General features: G+C 48.0%; 1 protein-coding gene across 4 annotated transcripts in view; it reads left to right on the forward strand.

The window, feature by feature from the left end:
• Window positions 1-18,281, forward strand: part of LOC146789947 (anion exchange protein 2-like) — a 2,390,686-nt gene that overhangs the window by 564,078 nt on the left and 1,808,327 nt on the right. The window contains exon 1 of one of the 4 annotated variants that reach the window (XM_085628250.1): window positions 6,409-6,514. The exons of the other annotated variants lie outside the window; for them this stretch is intronic. The gene's annotated coding sequence lies outside the window, so the exon portion shown is untranslated. Of the gene's footprint in view, window positions 1-6,408; window positions 6,515-18,281 lie in introns of those variants that run through there. 4 annotated transcript variants of the gene reach the window in all.

The raw sequence follows: 18,281 nt of genomic DNA on the forward strand, positions 1-18,281 counted from the left end.
GGCGTCGTCTGCGGCTCCGCGTCCGTCGTCGGTGTCGTGATCGACGGGATGACGTCGTCGGAATACTTAGACGCCGCCCTCGCGCGCTGACGTCAGTTCTTCTTTTTTCCGCGCCAGTAAGCGCAGGGAAGAGCATACCCTTTAGTCACTTTTTAAGGAAACTTTTTGAACTTTTTTGGTTCATCTTTCGAGTCGACCTCGACTCCTGGTGCCTTTAGGGATGCCCGGTTTCAAGGCGTGCGACGCCTGTCACCGACTGATGTCGGTTACGGATCACCACCGTCGGTGTCTCTACTGCCTTGGGGCCGACCATGATGGCGAGTTGTGCCCCGACTGCCGGGTCGAAGGCTAGGCGGGAGCGGTCCCGCAAGCTCCTCGAGGTCAGGCAGTCGGCTCCGCGCTGCTCGAGGTCCCGGTTGAGGAGGAGGTCGAGGGACCCGTCGCGGAGCTGCAGCCATCACCGCTCGTCGGGTTCGAAGTCCTCGCATTCAGGTAAGTCGAGGCACAGTAAAAAGAAGTCGAAGAAGTGACATCGCTCTTCTGACTCCCCTCGCCAGTCGCGCGACTCGGTGGAGGGTTCGGGTGGCACCAACCGTGCGGCTCCATACCCTCCGGTCCCTGGGCCTAATGCGAGATTCTGGACTTCCTCGTGGCCATGAGGAGTCTCGCTCTGCCGTCGTGCCTTCGGGCCCCGCAGGTCCGACTGGGAGGCCTAGCGAGCCGGCGGCTCCGGCTCCGTCATCGACTTCGGTCCAGACGCCGCAGGCCCCTGTGGGATCCAGGCCTGGGTCCCGGTCGACGCCGGTTGACCTTACGACCCCTTCGCGGGCGCCGACCCCTATGGTTCCGCCCCCGGCACCGTCTTCATCCCCAGTTTTAGCCCCAGTCCGGGTCCAGTGTCGGAGCGGCACCACCCAGCGCCGTCTCTGGCGCCGATGGATGAGCAATTCATCTACCGCCCGGCTCCGTCCTTTCAACCTGTCTACCAGGAGTCGGATGACGGGGACGACTGGGAGGGGTCCGAGGACCCTCTGGCACAGCAGTGCCAGTTTGATCAGGACTGGGCAGAAGAGCTGGGGGATGCCTGTGGTCTCGACACCTCCCCTGACACTGGCTTCATCTCTCCTCCCTCCGTGGCTACGGAGGAGGGTGGAGCCTATTCTGTGGTGCTGCGAAGCCCTTCATCTGGAGCACCCTGCAGTGGCCGTGAGGACTAACATCCTCACTGAAGTGCTTCAACCGCCAGTAAGCTCTTCGGAGCCTCTACTGCAGTTCAATGAAGCACTGACTGACGTTCTGATGGGCACCTGGTCCAAGCCCTCCACAGTCACTCCTGTGGACCGGAACGTGGCTCAGCGCCACTACCCTGCACCGGGCGACCCCAGCTTTCTGTCGGTGCACCCCACCCCTGAGAGCCTGGTTATCCAGGCCTCTACGTCCCAGACCGACTTCCCGTCCGCTCCTCCGGATCGGGAATCCAAAAGGTTGGAACAGTCTGGGAAGAAGCTGTTTTCCTCCCTCAGTTTGGGGTTGCGGTCTATTAATACCGCGTGCCTTTTGGACCGTTACACCCACTCCTTGTGGGATACGGTGGCAGACATGCTGCCCCAGTGTCCGGAGGAGGCCCGGACACGGCTCGCCCAGGCTCTTGCTGAGGGGCGGGATGCAGCACGGTACTCGATTCGATGTGGGCCTGACACCACGAACTCGCTAGGTAGGGCGATTGCGACGACGGTGGCGATTCGTCGCCACGCCTGGCTGAGAGCCGCGAATTTCTCCGGGGATGTCCAGAGCACCCTCATGGACATGCCCTTCGATGGCCGTCGCCATTTTGGTGACAAAGCTGATAGTGCGCTGGAGCGCTTTAAGGACTCCAGGGCTACGGGCCCCGCGCCTGCAAACTTCTGCTTTTCGCCTCTTTCGTGGCCAAGGAAGGGGCTCCCCCACACGTCCGTCTAGCCACTGGCCACAGAACCATCCTCAACACGGTCGCGGATGTGGATTCCGCCGAGGCGGAGCAGGGGGACAGAGAGCCTGTCAGCCCACATCTGCCCCAAAGCCTTCCTAGTCCGACCTTTCAGGCCCATTCTACGCCAGTGGGAGGCAGAGTTCGCCATCACCTGCTCCACTGGCATACCATCACGTCGGACAGGTGGGTGCTGCAAATCGTCCAAAGCGGCTACTCCCTCCCCTTCGAGGCGACCCCTCCAGCCATGCCACCGCAGTACCACCACATGTCGGGGGATCACTTGCAACTTCTGCAGGAGGAAGTTACGGCCCTCTTGGCCAAGGGGGCCATCGAGCGCGTTCCTGGCCCAGAAGTAGGTCGGGGTTGTTACTCCCACTACTTTCTGGTTCCCAAGAAGGGCAAAGGGGGCCTACGCCCTGTCTTGGACCTCAGGAGCATCAACGCCTTCCTCCGGAAGGAGAAGTTCAAGATGCTCGCCTTAGCTCAGGTTCTGGCTGCCCTAGACTCTGGAGACTGGATGGTAGCGTTGGACTTGCAGGACGCATAATTCCACATCCCCGTCCTGCCGGCCCACCGGCGTTACCTGCGGTTCACAGTAGGTTCACAGTAGGCCACGAGCACTTTCAGTTTACCGTGCTCCCCTTCGGCCTCACCAGTGCCCCTCTGGAGTTCACGAAAGTGATGGCGGTGGTCGCAGCTCATCTGCGCAGATCAGGGGTTTCCCCTATCTCCACGACTGGTTGTTGAAGGCGGGCTCGCCCCAGGCAGTCGTCTCCCACCTCCAGACTACGCCGACCTCCTGCATTTGCTGGGGTTCTCCAGCAACGTGCCGAAGTCGCATCTGAGTCCCTCCCAGAAGCTTCTTTTCATTGGAGCGGTTCTGGACTCGGCGCTGTTTCGGGTCTATCCTCCGGAACAGCGGGTTCGGGCTATTCAGGCTCTGATTCCGATCTTTCAGCCTTTATCCCGAGTTTCGGTCATGTTGGTGCTGCGGCTGCTGGGTCTGATAGCCTCCTGCATCCTGCTGGTACATCACGCCAGGTGGCAGATGCGGGCCCTGCAGTGGGACCTGAAGTTCCAGTGGGCTCAACATCGGGGCAACCTGTCCGACCACGTCCTGATCTCGGAGGGTACTGCAAGACAGTTGCAGTGGTGGCTCACGGACCGCGATTGGGTCAGTGGCAGATCCCTCTCCCTACCCCATCCGGAGCATGTGGTGGTGACGGATGCGTCCCTCCTGGGATGGGGGGGCCACATGGGAGAGGCAGAGATCAGAGGCCTCTGGTCTCCGGCGGAGTCCCGGCTCCATATCAACCTATTGGAGCTGCGGGCGATCCGGCTTACACTGAAGGCATTCCTTCCCTCTGTATGGGGAAGTGCAGTGCAGGTGTTCACGGACAACACCATCGCCATGTGGTATTGCAACAAACAGGGCGGGGTGGGGTCGTGGACCCTTTGGCAGGAGGCTCTGCGCCTCCGGACATGGCTGGTACATCAGGGCATCAACCTGGTGGTTCAACACCTGGCGGGCTCTTTGAACGCCAGGGTGGACGAACTCAGCCGCCGGTGCATGATGGATCACGAATGGCATCTGAACTCGGACGTGGCGCATGGCCTCTTTCGGCAGTGGGGAGAGCCTTGGTTAGATCTATTCGCCACCGAAGAGAACGCACAATGTCATCAGTTCTGCGAGTTGGAATTTCCAAGGCGGCACTCGCTCGGAGACGCTTTTCGTCGCGACTGGAGTTGTGGTCTGTTGTACGCCTTTCCGCCTATACCACTTCTGCCCAGAGTGCTGAAGAAGATCAGGCGAGACCGGGCCCAAGTCATGCTTGTGGCTCAGGATTAGGCACGAAGATACTGGTATCCCGAGCTACTCAGTCTGTCAATCGATCCCCCAATTCGACTGCCTCTTCAGGAGAACCTTCTGTCGCAGCAGCAGGGGACGGTCCTCCACCCGAACCTGTCCAGCCTCCACCTCCATGCGTGGAGATTGAGCGGCGACAGTTGATGCCATTTGACTTGCCTCCTGAAGTCTGTGATGTCATTCTGGCAGCCAGGCGTCCCTCCATTAAAATGGTATACGCCTGCAGGTGGAACAAATTTGTGGCATGGTGCACAGCAAAGGCTGTGGATCCCCTTTCTGGCCCTCTTTCTGAAGTTCTCCTCTTTCTTCTTTCCCTGGCCCAGCAGGGCTCTGCTCTGGGCACCCTCAAGGGATATCTTTCAGCTGTTTCTGCCTTCTTACGGCTTCCTGATCAGCCTTCTCTTTTCAAGTCCCCTGTTGTTGCTAGAGTCTTTAAAGGCATTACTCATATGTTTCCTCCTGTCCCTTTCGTAATGCCTCAGTGGGTCTTGAACCTGGTGTTAACCTATCTGATGTGCGCTCCTTTTAAGCCACTTCATAATTGTCCTCTTCGTCTTCTGACTCTTAAGACTGCTTTTCTGGTTGCCATCACCTCTGCGAGAAGGCTCTTTCTTCTAAACCTCCTTTCCTCTCTGTCCATCCGGACAAGGTTGTTCTCAGGACTCGTCCTTCCTTTCTCTCTAAGGTGGTAACTGCCTTTCACATCGGCCAGTCTGTTACATTGCCCACCTTCTTTCCGCATCCCTCGAAAGAGGAAGAGAGGCTCCACCGTCTGGACCCAAAACGTGCGCTCTCCTATCTGGACCGCACGAAACAGTTCCGGGTGGACGACCAACTCTTCGTTGGCTACGTGGGCGCTAAGAAGGGGCAGGCAGTGCACAAGTGGACCATCTCTTGGTGGGTCGTTTTGTGCATTAAGGCCTGTTATTCCTTGGCAAAGAAGGAACCTCCTGTGGGGCTGAGGGCCCTTTCCACTCGGGCCACAGCGGCTACTACTGCCCTGGGACGGGGAGTCCCTCTGCAAAACATTTGTCAGGCAGCTACACGGGCCGCGCTGCACATGTTTGCTAAGCATTACTGCCTGGACAGCCTAGTCCGGAGAGATGGCTTCTTTGGCCGTTCCGTTCTCCAGGACTTCTGGTGTGATCTTGGTTCGCAGACCCACCGCCGGGTTTAGTATTGCTGGGGTATCTATTCTAAGCCAAGGAATCTAACTAACGTGTTTCTTTCAGATGAACAAGTTACTTACCTTCGATAACAATATATCTGTAAGAAACAATAGTTAGTTAGATTCCTTACCGCCCCACCCATCCTCCCCGTTCTGCGAACTGATATCTAGGGTTAGGGTCATCCCTTTCAGGGCCCTAGATTCATGGCACCAGTGTTGGTTTCTTGCATGGTTCTGCGTTCCTGACGCGGAAAGCTATATACAAGAACTGACGTCAGCACGCAAGGGCAGCGTCTAAGTACTCCGACGACGTCATCCCGGCGATCACGACGACGGACACAGAGCCGCAGACGACGCCTAGCGACGCGCAAGTGTATTGCTGACGAAAAATCTTTCCGGATCCAGCCTGACGCCTGGGGATATTCTAAGGTAAGGAATCTAACTAACTAATGTTTCTTACAGATATATCGTTACCGAAGGTAAGTAACTTGTTCTTTTGTAGCATTTGTAATTTCTGCAGAGGTTTTTTTTATGTTTAAGTTCGAATCTTATCCAATAGAGTATAGGTCTATCATGGTACATAGGTATTAATGGTGTTGATGCAGGTAGTCATAATAGACCTCTCATAAACTTATTTTTCGCCAAGGGCAAGCTGCTTTATATTACCTGTCCTCACACACAGTTCAAGGTTTATTTCTGATAAACACCGCATGTCCACGATCAAGATGATCTCACCGGCCCTGGAAATTAACAAACACGAGGCTCAAGAGGCAGCTTTATATGGGACCGAGCTGTGAAATTTGAAAGCGCATCGTAAGAATCTAATTTTCTCTATGGCTTGGCTCCGTGTATGAATATTCGTTATATGTGGTCTGCGGTGTGGTTTTTAATGATATTTGCGCCGTATGATAACGTCATGTTCGTACCAAATATGACTGTCTCTGAATTAAGGGCTATGGGGATTGTTTGGTTTGCCTTGTTCCTGCTCTATTTTGTTTTTCTCCCGTAATGGTCTCTTTGAACTGTGGAGTTTGTTAATATATATGCACGAGTGTGTTCGCTACATAAGGACCCCCGGTAGGCACCAATTCATGTAGTGGCTCCTATTTGGAAAATGGTGAAGGCTTACTCTTATGAGGACCCTTTCATTTTGACATCTTTACATGGTCAATTAGCACATAATACTCATACACTGCTCAATCGCTTAACGGGTACTTTCTGCCTCTTATTGATTAATTTTCTCATCTGCATTGCCTTTAGGTGAAGTTATGTGTTAATATGCACATTTACATTCACCTTTTAAATCAAAAGATATGATACTTTGATCTTTGTTTTAAATCATGTATTTTAATGTGTATTACATTGATATATAGATGTGGTGAGAATTGTTTTTCGTTTTTCTTAGATTATTTGGTCCAACAATGGATTCCTTATCACTATGAGTGAACATTGTTTGCAATACGCTACTTAATATTATCAAGTGATATTGCCTTCACCTTTAAGTTTGAAGGTGAGTGTACCGTAAGGTGACCTCAGACTTTTAACTCACATACTTCTGTCATGTATGTTACGTTTTATTCATGATGCCATTGGTTTCTTGTGTGCCCATGATACTATTGGGCTTCTTATATTTGTGTTTTAGACGTGTTACTATACACCAAATGTGCGATACGTCATTGTGATCTGGGAATTCCCTGACTCAACGAATATGGAATGAGATTATTTTCGTGTAACCTACTCCATGGTGACCCAACCCCCCCCCCCTTCTTTCTTTGACTTCTTTGCCTTTATTTAGTCATAGCTTTTGGATTAGATTTTTATTTTATTTTGGTATATATAAAATGTACCTGTTCTTTGTTCTTTTCTTATTTCTTTTTCCCATTTTATTTTATTAATAATTGCCCCTGTGACTCTGAGGCATTTTCCTTTTTCCGGTTCCTTCCCCTTTTTCTCTTTCTCCTTGTGTTATTTTCTTGATATATAGAGTCATTATACACAATTTGTGTTTTTCGGTTTTTGAGACAGAAGAATTTAGATCAGAAAAATCTTATATATATATAATTTTAACATATTGATATGTGCGTATATATATGTTGTATTTTAGGTTGGTCTTGTGTCCTTCTCTGATTTGTTTTTAATGTGGTAATTCTAGTCATTTTTATATGTTGTGATGTAAATGTATTGTATATATATATGTTTATGTGTTATAGGAACGAAACGCGTTGGCTGTCTATTCTCTTTAATAAATAAGAAGATCAAGAAAAATTCTTTGGAATATATATCAATTTGGACTTTGTTATTTGAGTGCACCTTCCTTTGTGTAAAAATTCTGGTTTTGCTCCGCATCTAACAACGACGGATGTTGGAAGTTGCTGCACCACGTACACAAACATAGTGTACTCTATTAAGAAGGAAAACAGTTGGAATTCAAGTGCTTGACCTTGGTCCGTCGTTGGGTTTGCGTTGTTTATGTATGTTTGTTCTACCTATCTTATCATGTCGGCTAGGGCCTTTTAAAAATGTAGCTTTTCCCTGCATTCCCCCGTTACATGTGCAACCTGAGTTCCACTCTCATAGTGGATATTGGTGTCCTCAGCCTAACTTTTTGCAACACTGGCCCTCCTCATCTGGCCAGCCATTTGTTGGATCCAGTTTTTACCAATGTCTCGGACTTGGTGACTGCTCCCCATATGCTACTATTGTTGTCTGATCATTTTGCTGTGACTTTAACTATTAGAATCCCGCCATGTCTTTTAACATCACCATGATTAATGTTGATGTAACACCTGAACTAAGGACTAACTCCTTGTTGGACACCATGACTTTCAATACCATTTTGCAATCTATTTAAATCTATTAAATGAGGCTCTCCTTTGGACCCTCTACCCCCTAACATGATTAGGCAACTTGACTCTAACTTGTTATCTATGTTAAGAGATCTTCTTAATATCTCTCTTGGTGAGGAGGCTGGTCTCCAAGAAATAGAAGCATATGGTCCTTCCCTTCCTGAAAAAAAAAAACCGTAGAACCGACCAATATGTCCAACTTTCATCCCATTTCCCTATTTTCCTATCTTTTCCAAAGTTTTGGAAAAACATACTAATAGCCAGCTTACCTAGAACGGCTGCATTCTTTTTAGCTCTCGCGCCTAGCGGTGCACTGCGCAGCGCGAGACATTTTGTATGTGAAAAACGAGGAATGTGAGCTGACCTAGGAATCGCACACGCTCGTGCGTGTGCGTTTCCTTTTGTGGTGCGCGATTGGCCTTTGCATGCGTCTTTTTATAAAAGACTGCACGCAATTAGCCAGAGGCGGGCGCATTGCTTCTCCCATGGCCTATTGGTGTCTATTACGCGTAATAGACACCAATAGGCCATTGCTCGCAGTGGCGCGCGCGCACCACTCGGGGGCTTCTTTGTTTTTTTTCAAGCGGAAGTGAAAGCAAACGCTTTCCCTGCCGCTTGTTTTCATTATAGAAGCCCGCCCAGGCTCCGAAGAGCGGCCCTACCCCCCTTGTTTTCTGTTGCAGTCACACGCACTCTCCTGGTTCTATGGCCACTGTTCGGGAGTGGTCTTGTGGTAGCTGTTCATTCTTGAACCGTGCCGGACAGCGCCAGTGCTCCATCTGCGAGGCGCCTCGCCAAAAACCAGACCTTAACCACATCTTGCGACTGACTGTAGAGGAACAGAAATGGGCCTGCTCCCGCTGCACGTTCCGAAACTTCCTGGGTAAGGGCACTTGCGAGGTGTGCGGGTTCAGCCCTGATGCTGTGCCAGGTGGAGCAGCCATGCCTGTGGTAAATGGCGTCTTACCTAGGGTAAGCGAAGCATGTACTTGGCGTGAAGTTATTTTAAGGGTTTCATTCCATGCTGTCTTGTTACTGCCGAGTGCCCAGCTGAATGAAGTCAACGGTGTTAAAGGAACACGTGAAAGTCCGTGAAGTGCTGCTGATCCTGGTGACATTCAAACATAAGTACTCCTGAGGGGGGTCTCACTCCACACATTACTTAACAATAGCTGAGGGCGAGCGAAGGTGGGTCGCTTCATCTGAGGAGGGCTCTTCAATGCAGCAGCAGCGAGAGGTCGGCGAGCCTACCCACGCCCTGTGAGAGGATGAACGGGCGCTGTTGTCTGACCAGCTCCCTTGGTGATCACCCGTAACCGGGAGGCAGTCGCATCAAGAGGCTGACAGACTAACGCAGCCGGGTATCCCTTCATCAGTGCAGGCCGCAGACGTACGTCAAGGGGCTCTGCCTGCCTGCTGCAGGGCGCTATGATGGGGCTCCCAGGACTACGTGGCCACTCATTCAAACCAAAAGCTCGGGAAACCAATGCTAATTCCTATTATTAATATTGACAGCAAACTCGCGGCTCCTCGCATGTATCCGACAGTTGCGGTAACAGAGTCTTCTCAGGTGTACTTACTTTCTTGGAATCAGAAGGATGTCATTCCATTTTGGAGGAGAGACTGATTGCCCTGGGCCTTGAGGGCTCAGCCTTGGCCTGGCTTAGATCAATTTTGTCAGATTGTACATTTCAAGTTTTTCCCCCAATGCGAGGTCTGAGACTCGTGCTCTGAGTTCAGTGCTGAGCCATTTATTGTTTAACATCTACGTCCGCTCTTTGGTTGATGAAGTGGAGAGGTGTGGTCTGACTCTTTTCTCCTACGCAGATGACACACAGATCATCTTTATATTGTCATCTAAACAGAAAAATGGACCCATGGATTTAAGCTTGAGCCTGAGTAGCATCTCCTTCTAGATTAACAAAAACTCTCTCAGGTGCAATGGCGATAAGACTGAGGTCATGATTCTGGGGGAAAAACTTCTCTATCTGGGGTCCTCATCACTGTACCAACTCTGTAGGAGCTCTTCCTATTCCATCTCAGAAATTAAACAAGCATTTGCAATGCAATAGGTCTCGCATTTACCCAAGTTGGAGTTATTGGCATTGAAAATGACAATGCGTTTTATTTATGTTACAAAAACCAAAACATAAATAAAAGGCATTGTCATTTACAATGTAAATAGCTCAAACTCGCGTAAATGCGAGGCCTGTTGCATTGCAAATGCTTATTTTTATCCTGAAGCCTAACTCGTGCTCTCTGCTGCCTTGTATGTATGCAATGTACGTGCGTTCGCCTGGCAGTCTATGTATGTTAATGACAAAACGCATCTAGTGGTAGCTGCCTAAATGCATCTTGGTGGGTATAGAGATTCACGTTCCTTGTGAATCGAGCTGGCGTGTCTTCGCTCCCACAGTGTCTTATAGAAAGCATGAACAAGGCTGCAAAAAGCAACAGGATTATTTTGGAGGAGAGCAATTTTATACTTCGCTTTTAAAGGGAGGAAGTGAAGAACGAGCAAGCAAAAAAAAAAAAATAAGGTTCCGCGGCTGTGCTCTGAAAGGACCGTTTGGCAGTTACACAGCCAGACACACATGCAGAGAGGCAGCCGCACACGCTCGCAAACCACACACACTCATTCACAATCTCACAGAGACACGCAGATGCACAGGCAGACAGAATTACAGACCCGCAAAGAGGCAGACACGCACAAAACTTGCCTACCTTTTAATGAAATAGCGAGACCTAGCCAGGATGCACGCTCGGGGTAAGAAGCGAATTCCGCCTGCAAACTAAGTTTAAAACTTGAACAGTTTGTGGCTCCCAGGATGTTGAAACCGGAGCTGGGGGTATAGCGGGTGGAGTGTGCATGGTGACACCATGTCGAGCAGTTGCGGCGCTGGCGGGGCTGTGAGGCAGTGTTGCTGCCCTGGAAGGCAGCAGGGAGCGGCATCCTAGGGTGTGTTTTGAGAACTCCTCCAAAAGCTGCGGCAAGGGACCGGTCCCACCCCCTGCTTACGCTGAAGAAAAGCAAGGTGCACGGCCTCTATTGTTAAAGCGTGCCACGCTTAAAAAATATATATTTTTTTTGTAAATTAACAAGTATCATCAGAGGTGCATGTCAGGCGAGCCGTGGATTTTGAAAAGTACACATGCGGCCGCCATTGTTAAAGATGCGAGAAAGGGCGCCCGCACGTGAGAGAGAAACAATTAACGAAAACCTTGCGGGAGCAAGCAGCGGCCATATGTTTGTAATTAACACGGCCGCGCCGCTGCTCGCTCCCGCAAGGTGGATGCCGCCAAAAGCACGAGTGCAGTGCTTCAAACAAGCATTTGCCGCACGCGCGCCTCGCGCTTTAAGTTTAAAACAAGCATTGGCCGCACACGCGCCTCGCGCTTTAAGTTTAATAAAAACAAGCACGCATTGCAGATGCGCGACATATCGGTATTTATTTACTGGGCAACAAGAGAATGGGAAAATGCCTTAGACAGTTGAAGAAGAGAAATTTTCACATAGCCCACCTCCGCCCTGAGAAACACTTTTCATTTTAAAAAAGAAACCGTAATTGGAGGAGGTGGTCCGGGATCTAAAAAAGTGGTACCTCTGCAAGCAGAGCCGCTGTGATACTCCAGCGCTGCTCTTCTGTGGGAGGCATGTCTTAATCGTTTGCACCCTGAGGCTCGGGACGACGCAAACCTAGTGTGCATGCTTTTGATATTAAGCATGCGCACAAACACAGGGAGCTGCAAACGGCGGGTGCGTGATTAAGAGGCAGCAAAGCTCACGGCCATCTTTGAATAGAATGTGAGTTAGAACGCGGAATGCCTCAGATACTTTTACAATGTAAAACTGAAGGCGTGCATCGCGCTTCATAATTAAAAACAAGGCGTTCCTTGCAGGTTAACTGGAAAGGCGAAAGAAGCACTCGAGTTATTCGCTTATTCCGTGACATCTATGTCCTACCTTCTAAAGATGGCGGTGTAACACTACACATTAGAACGTTTGAGTTCAGGTTTGCGTCACTGCCCTTTTTTAACGCACAGGAACCGTCGACAGCGATACATTCATAGTAAATCGGGCGTAACAGTGATTAGTTATGCCTCGGTTCAGTTTCGAGGTGCTAACGTTGTCGGCACAGAGATTGCTGGGATGTTAGTGTTGTTTGTCTGCTTGGTGGTGCGGCCGCTGTCGAGCCCCGTTCAGCTGTCCTGTGCAGCGGTTGTTTGGGAGCCGCGTCCGGCCGCCATAAGCTTCGACGGAAGCTCTCCTGCAGCATTTCGGGTCTGGCACTCGTCTGGTTCCCTGTTTCTGCAGACTCAGAGCTGGGTTTCTACGGGACCGCAGAAGTCAAGCATGCCTCATGAACACGAGTCTCCTGAAAATCACAACCACTGCAGCCGCTGACCCGGACACTGTTACACTGAAACAGTGGTAGAAGTGGGCGGGATCGGAAGGGCACGGCGTGCCCCTACTTTTAACAAGCCCGGCGGAGCGTGGCGGGCGCACGCTTGGGGGCGGGGGAGCGGACCCTTTGAAGTGCTCCCAAAAGGCGGATTGCATGGCGGCACGATGCGCGTGATTGTGCGCGTGCTAGCCATGCAATCCGCTTTTTGGGAGCACTTTTGAAACCCACTCTCTATAGTCTCGCTTTGCGATCGCTTACGCGATAGCAAGGCGATCGCTTACGCGATAGCAAGGCGAGACCTAAAAATCTGGGATTCCTTCTGGATGACAAATGGTCTATGAAGCCTCAAGAGGCTAAGGTGAACGCTTCTTGTTTTGCAGCCCTCAAATGGGTAAAAAATATCAATTGGATGATCCCTATTCCCACTCAAAGGACTGTGATCCAGGCTTTGATTGTAGCCAGACTGAACTACAGCAATGTGTTCTATTTGGGAGCCAATAAAGCTACACCTGCTGGCTACAATTAGTTCAGAATGCAGTTGTAAGGTTGTTTTACCAACTTCCAAAAACGTCCTCGGTCTCCAACCTTCTTCGCGAGCTTCATTGGTTGACAATTACTAACCATATCATGTTCAAAGCCTTATGCTACATGTTCAAGGCAAAAGCAGGAACTGGACCACGGTTATTTTTAAGACTTGGTTTCACTTTATCATCCTTCTCGATCCTTGCGATCTATGAATCACTCCCTATTCAGTGTGCCTAGGTTCCGCTTGAATTGTATGACAGGACATTCCTTTTCATATTTGGGCCCGAAACTCTGGAATTCTCTCCCATAGTCATTGATAAGCTATACATCTATCCTAAGTTTTCGCAAAGGTTTCAAGACTTAGCTCTTTTAATTCATGAATCTCTCCCCTCCCTTCTTTGCGCCGGGAAACCCCTTGGGGTAGCAGTTCGCATTACAAATTCAAAAAATAATAATTAGCCGTGAGAGATAGACACACAAATTATAATATAGTTAGAATTGAAACATGTAGGCAACAGAACAGCAGTGGGCTAGTTAGAAGGACAACAAGGTTATGTTGTGTTATTAAAGCTTGTAGAGCGCATGATTACCCTAAGGTGTCCTGGTGCTAAGCACTGATTACCTGCGACGCAAAGATCTAAAACTGAGAAAAGAGCCATGTCTTAAGATGTTTCCTGAAAGGTGATAGGTGCATGTACACTAAAAAAGGGGGTAATCAGAGAAGGCCTAGTAATCAATTTGGCAAGATTTGGAAGGCAGAGATCCTGTCAAATGTGTAAAATGATACGGTGTGTGATATTCTCATAATTTGTTTTCATATAATTATGCGAATGTTCAGGCAAATCATGCGAAATCACATGCAATTACTCAAAATGAGTGCGATATTGGAGCACAAAATACACGCTGTGATAAAAACATAGCATGAAAAAATACAGGCAGCGCAAGCAAACCGCCGTTCATGTTCAGACCATTCGCATTATTCTCATGTACTTGCAGTAGAATGTTGCTGCAAATTACACAATAGTATCCCTGGGCGTAGTTCGCGTAGTAGCGCTACGCGTAGCTACGCGAAGTGAACTTCGCACTACGCAAGCTACGCGAACTGCGTTGTGCACTGTGCAAAATGCTGTTCGCACTGATTGCACAGTGCCGGATGCTTGTCCGCACTGTGCAATCATTGCAAACGGCATCTTGCACAGTGCAAGCGGTCGTTTTCTACCGCTCGAGTAGATTTGTACTCGAGCGGCAGCTTTCTCAACGCGGACTGGTAGTTTCTCATCGGAAGCGGTTGCGAGCATACGCGACCACTCGCAATGAGAAACCTGACCTCCCCGGGTTGAGAATCTCGCCGGGAAGTTTATTTTCCACGCTAGCGATCGGCAACTTGATGTTGCTGATCGCAAACGAGGAAAAAGTCTCGCCGGGATGTTATTTTGCTCGCTTGCGGTTGCCAACTTGACGTTGAGGGCCGCGAGCAAGCAAAAAATGCCCGCTACGCGTTTTTGCACTGTGCTACGTGCAATTCACCTAGCGCGTAGTTGCGCAAACTACGCCAGCGTAGCATAGTCCTACACCCAGGGTTACACAATAGTATGTGAAGTGGTGCAATTTTAGAAATTTTGCTTAGCACGTGTAGAGCAAAGTTCCAAAAATTATGTTACTTTTGCTGCTTTATTTAAATTTCTTGTGGTCTAAAAACGATGGTAAACCATAATAATGGGAGTTGAGGATATGAGAAGTAGCAATGCACCTTTTTTTAAAGCAGGGACACTGCCTAGTACTGTACGATTATATGTTGTTGGCTTGAGGAAGAACACCATGATGTCGAAAGACTGGTGCTGTGAAGGAAGTGCTGCTCATGCAATGATCTTATAAAGATTAGGGCTTTTTATAAGAAAAAGAAGGCAATTGCATTATAAAGGACCTGCTTCTAAATATAAAAAAACACACAAACATTGGCATGCAGTCAACATTTGTACCTAAATGTAAATATGAGTTAAAGCTATAGGCACTCTTACTGTTTCCGGAAAAAAAAGTTATGACATCAAATTACAATAGAAATGTGTTTTTAGGTGATATGGACCTTTTTTTTTTACGGTTTAGGGTGCGTACAGGTTTTTGGGTGGCAAGGGAATTTCTAGGGTTTAGGATGGGTATGGATTTTTGGGTGGTAAGGTATTTTTTAGGATTTAGGGTGAGTATAGGTTTATAGGTGATAAGCGCTTTTTTGGGTTTAGGGTTGGTATAGGTTTTTGGGTGGTAAGAGCTATTTTAGGGTTTAGGATGGGTATGAGTTTTGGGTGGCAAGTGAATTTTTAGGGTTTAGAGTGAGTGTAGGTTTTTGGGTGGTAAGAGATTTTTTAAGGTTTAGGGTGGTTATGGGTTTTATGGGAGGCAATTACATTTTTATCGTTTAAGATGGGTGTGGGATTTATGGTGGCAAGGGATTTTGTTGGGTTTAGCATGGGCATGGGTTTTTGGGTGACAAGAGAAATTTTAGGGTTTAGGGTGGGTATGGGTTTTGGGTGGTAAGGGATATTTTAGGGTTTAGGATGGGTATGAGTTTTGGGTGGCAAGTGAATTTTTAGGGTTTAGAGTGGGTGTAGCTTGTTGGGTGGTAAGAGATTTTTTAGGGTTTAGGATGGGTATGAGTTTTGGGTGGCAAGTGAATTTTTAGGGTTTAGAGTGGGTGTAGGTTTTTGGGTGGTTAGAGATTTTTTAGGGTTTAGGGTGGTTATGGGTTTTATGGGAGGCAATTACATTTTTATCGTTTAAGATGGGTGTGGGATTTATGGTGGCAAGGGATTTTGTTGGGTTTAGCGTGGGCATGGGTTTTTGGGTGACAAGAGAAATTTAGGGTTTAAGGTGGGTATGGGTTTTGGGTGGTAAGGGATATTTTAGGTTTTAGGGTAGGTATGGGTTTTTACGTGATATGGGCTTTTTTACGTTTTAGGGTGCATATGGGTTTTTGGGTGGCAAGGGAATGTCTAGGGTTTAGGGTGCGTATGGGTTTTTGGGTGGTAAGAGCTTGTTTAGGGTGGGTGTGGGTTTTTGGGGGGCAAGGGACATTTTATGGTTAAGGTTGGGTATGGGTTTTTCAGTGATAACTAATTATTAGAGTTTAGGGAGGTTATGGGTTTTTGGGTTGTGAGGTTTTTCTTAGGTTTTAGGGTGGGTATGGATTTTGGGTGGCAAGGTAACCTTTAGGGTTTAGGGTGGGTTTGGGTTCTTAGGTGGTAATGAATCTTTTAGGGCTTAGTGTTAGTATGGGTTTTTGGGTGACAAGGAATTTTTTAGGGTGGGTATCGTTTTTTGAGTGGCAAGGGAATTTTTAGGGTTTAGGGTGAGAATGGGTTTTTGAATGGTTAGGGATATTTTAGGGTTTAGGTGGGTATTAGTTTTTGGATGGCAGTTGAATTTTTGGGGTTTAAGATGAGTGTAGGTCTTTGAGTGTTAAGGGATTTTTTAGGGTTTAGGGTGGGTACGGGTTTTATTGGCGGCAAGGGAATTTCTATCTTTTAAGATGGGTGTGGGATTTTTGGTAGCAAGGCATTTTGTAGGATTTACGGTGGGTATGGGGTTTTGGGTGGCAAGGAAATTGTAAGGTTTTGGGTGGGTGTGGGTTTTTGTGGGGCAAGGGCAATTTTATGGTTTAGGGTGAGTATGGGTTTTTGGGTGATAATGAATTTTAAGTGTTTAGAGAGGTTGTGGGTTTTTGAGTGGTAAGTTATGTCGTAGGGTGGATATGGGTTTTTAGGTGGCAAGTGAATTTTTTACGGGCAGATTTGCAAGCCCCTTGTGCCACGTTTGCATCACTTTTAACATGTGACGCAAGGGGTTTGTAAATCTGCCCCTTAGAGTTTATGGTGGGTATGGCTTTTTGGGTGGTAGGGAATTTCATAGGTTTTAGGGTGGGTATGGGTTTTGGGTGGCAAGGGAGCCTTTAGAGTTTAAGGTGTGTATGGGTTTTTGGGCGATAATTATATTATTAGGGTTTAGCATTTGTATGGCAAGAGAATTTTATAGGGTTTCGGATGGGTATGTGTTTTTGGGTGGTAAGGGATTTTTTAGGGTTTAGGGTGGGTATGGGTTTTTGGGTGGTAAGGGAATTCTTAGGGATTTTGGTGGGTATGAGTTTTTGTGTGGCAAGGGAATTTTTAAGGTTTTGGGTGGGTGTGGTTTCTAGTGGGGCAGGGATATTGTATGGTTTACGGTGCGTATGGATTTTTGGGAGATAAGGATTTTTTAGGGTTTGGAGTGGGTATGGGATTTGGGTGGCAATGGATCCTTTAGGGTTTATGTTGGGTATGGGATTTTGGGCTATAATGATTTTATTAGGGTGTAGCATTTGTAGGGGTTTTTGGGTGGCAAGGGATTTTTTACTGTTTAGTATTGGTATGGCTTTTTAGGTAGCAAGATAATTTTTAGGGTTTTGGGGGCTATGGGGTTTTGAGTGGTAAGGGATTTTATTAGGGTTTAGGGTGTGTATGGGTATTTGTGTGGTAAGGGATTTTTTAGGGTTTAGGGTGGGCATAGGTTTTGGGTGGCAAGGGAACCTTTAGGGTTTACGGTGGGTATGGGTTTTGGGGTGGTAATTAATCTTTTAGGGTTTAGTGTTTGTTAGGGTTTTTGAGTGGTAAGGGATTTTGTAGGGTTTAGGACGGGTATGGGTATTTTTGGGTGGCAAGGGTATTTTTATTGTTTAGGATGGGTGTGGGTTTTTGGGAGATAAGGAATTTTTTGTGTTTAGAGTTGTAATGGGTTTTTGGGTGGTGAGCTATGTCTTAGGGTGGGTATAGCCTTTACGGTTTAAGGTGGGTATGGGGTTTTGGGCGATAATGATTTTATTAGGGTTTAGCATTTGTATGGCAATAGAATTTTATAGGGTATCGGATGGGTATGGGTTTTTGGGTGGTAAGGGATTTTTTACGGTTTAGGGTGGGTATAGGTTTTTGGATGGCAAGGGCATTCTTACAGATTTGAATGGGTATGGGTTTTTAGGTGGCAAGGGAATTTTTAGGGTGAATATAGGTTTTTGGGTGGTAAGGGATTTTTTAGGGTTTATGGTGTGTATGGGTATTTGGGTGATAAGGGATTTTTTTAGGGTTTAGGGTGGGCATAGGTTTTGGGTGGCAAGGGAACTTTTAGGGTTTAGTGTGGGTATGGGTTTTTGTGTGGTAATCTTTTAGGGTTTAGTGTTTGTGTGGGTTTGTGGGTGGCAATGATTTTTTTAGGGTAAGTATGGGTTTTTGAGGGGCAAGGGAATTTTTAGGGTTTAGGCTGAGTATGGGTTTTTGAATGGAAAGGGATATTTTAGGGTTTAGAGTGGGTATGAGTTTTTAGGTGGCAATTGAATTTTTAGGGTTTAGGATGGGTATAGGTTTTTGAGTTGTAAGGGATTTTTTACGGTTTAGTGTGGGTATGGGTTTTTTGGGTGGCAAGGGAATTTTTATGGTTTAGGGTGGGTATGGGTTTTTGGGCAGTAAGGGATATTTTAGGT

The sequence above is a fragment of the Triturus cristatus genome, chromosome 10, assembly GCF_964204655.1.
Source record: "Triturus cristatus chromosome 10, aTriCri1.1, whole genome shotgun sequence".
NCBI lineage: Eukaryota > Metazoa > Chordata > Amphibia > Caudata > Salamandridae > Triturus > Triturus cristatus.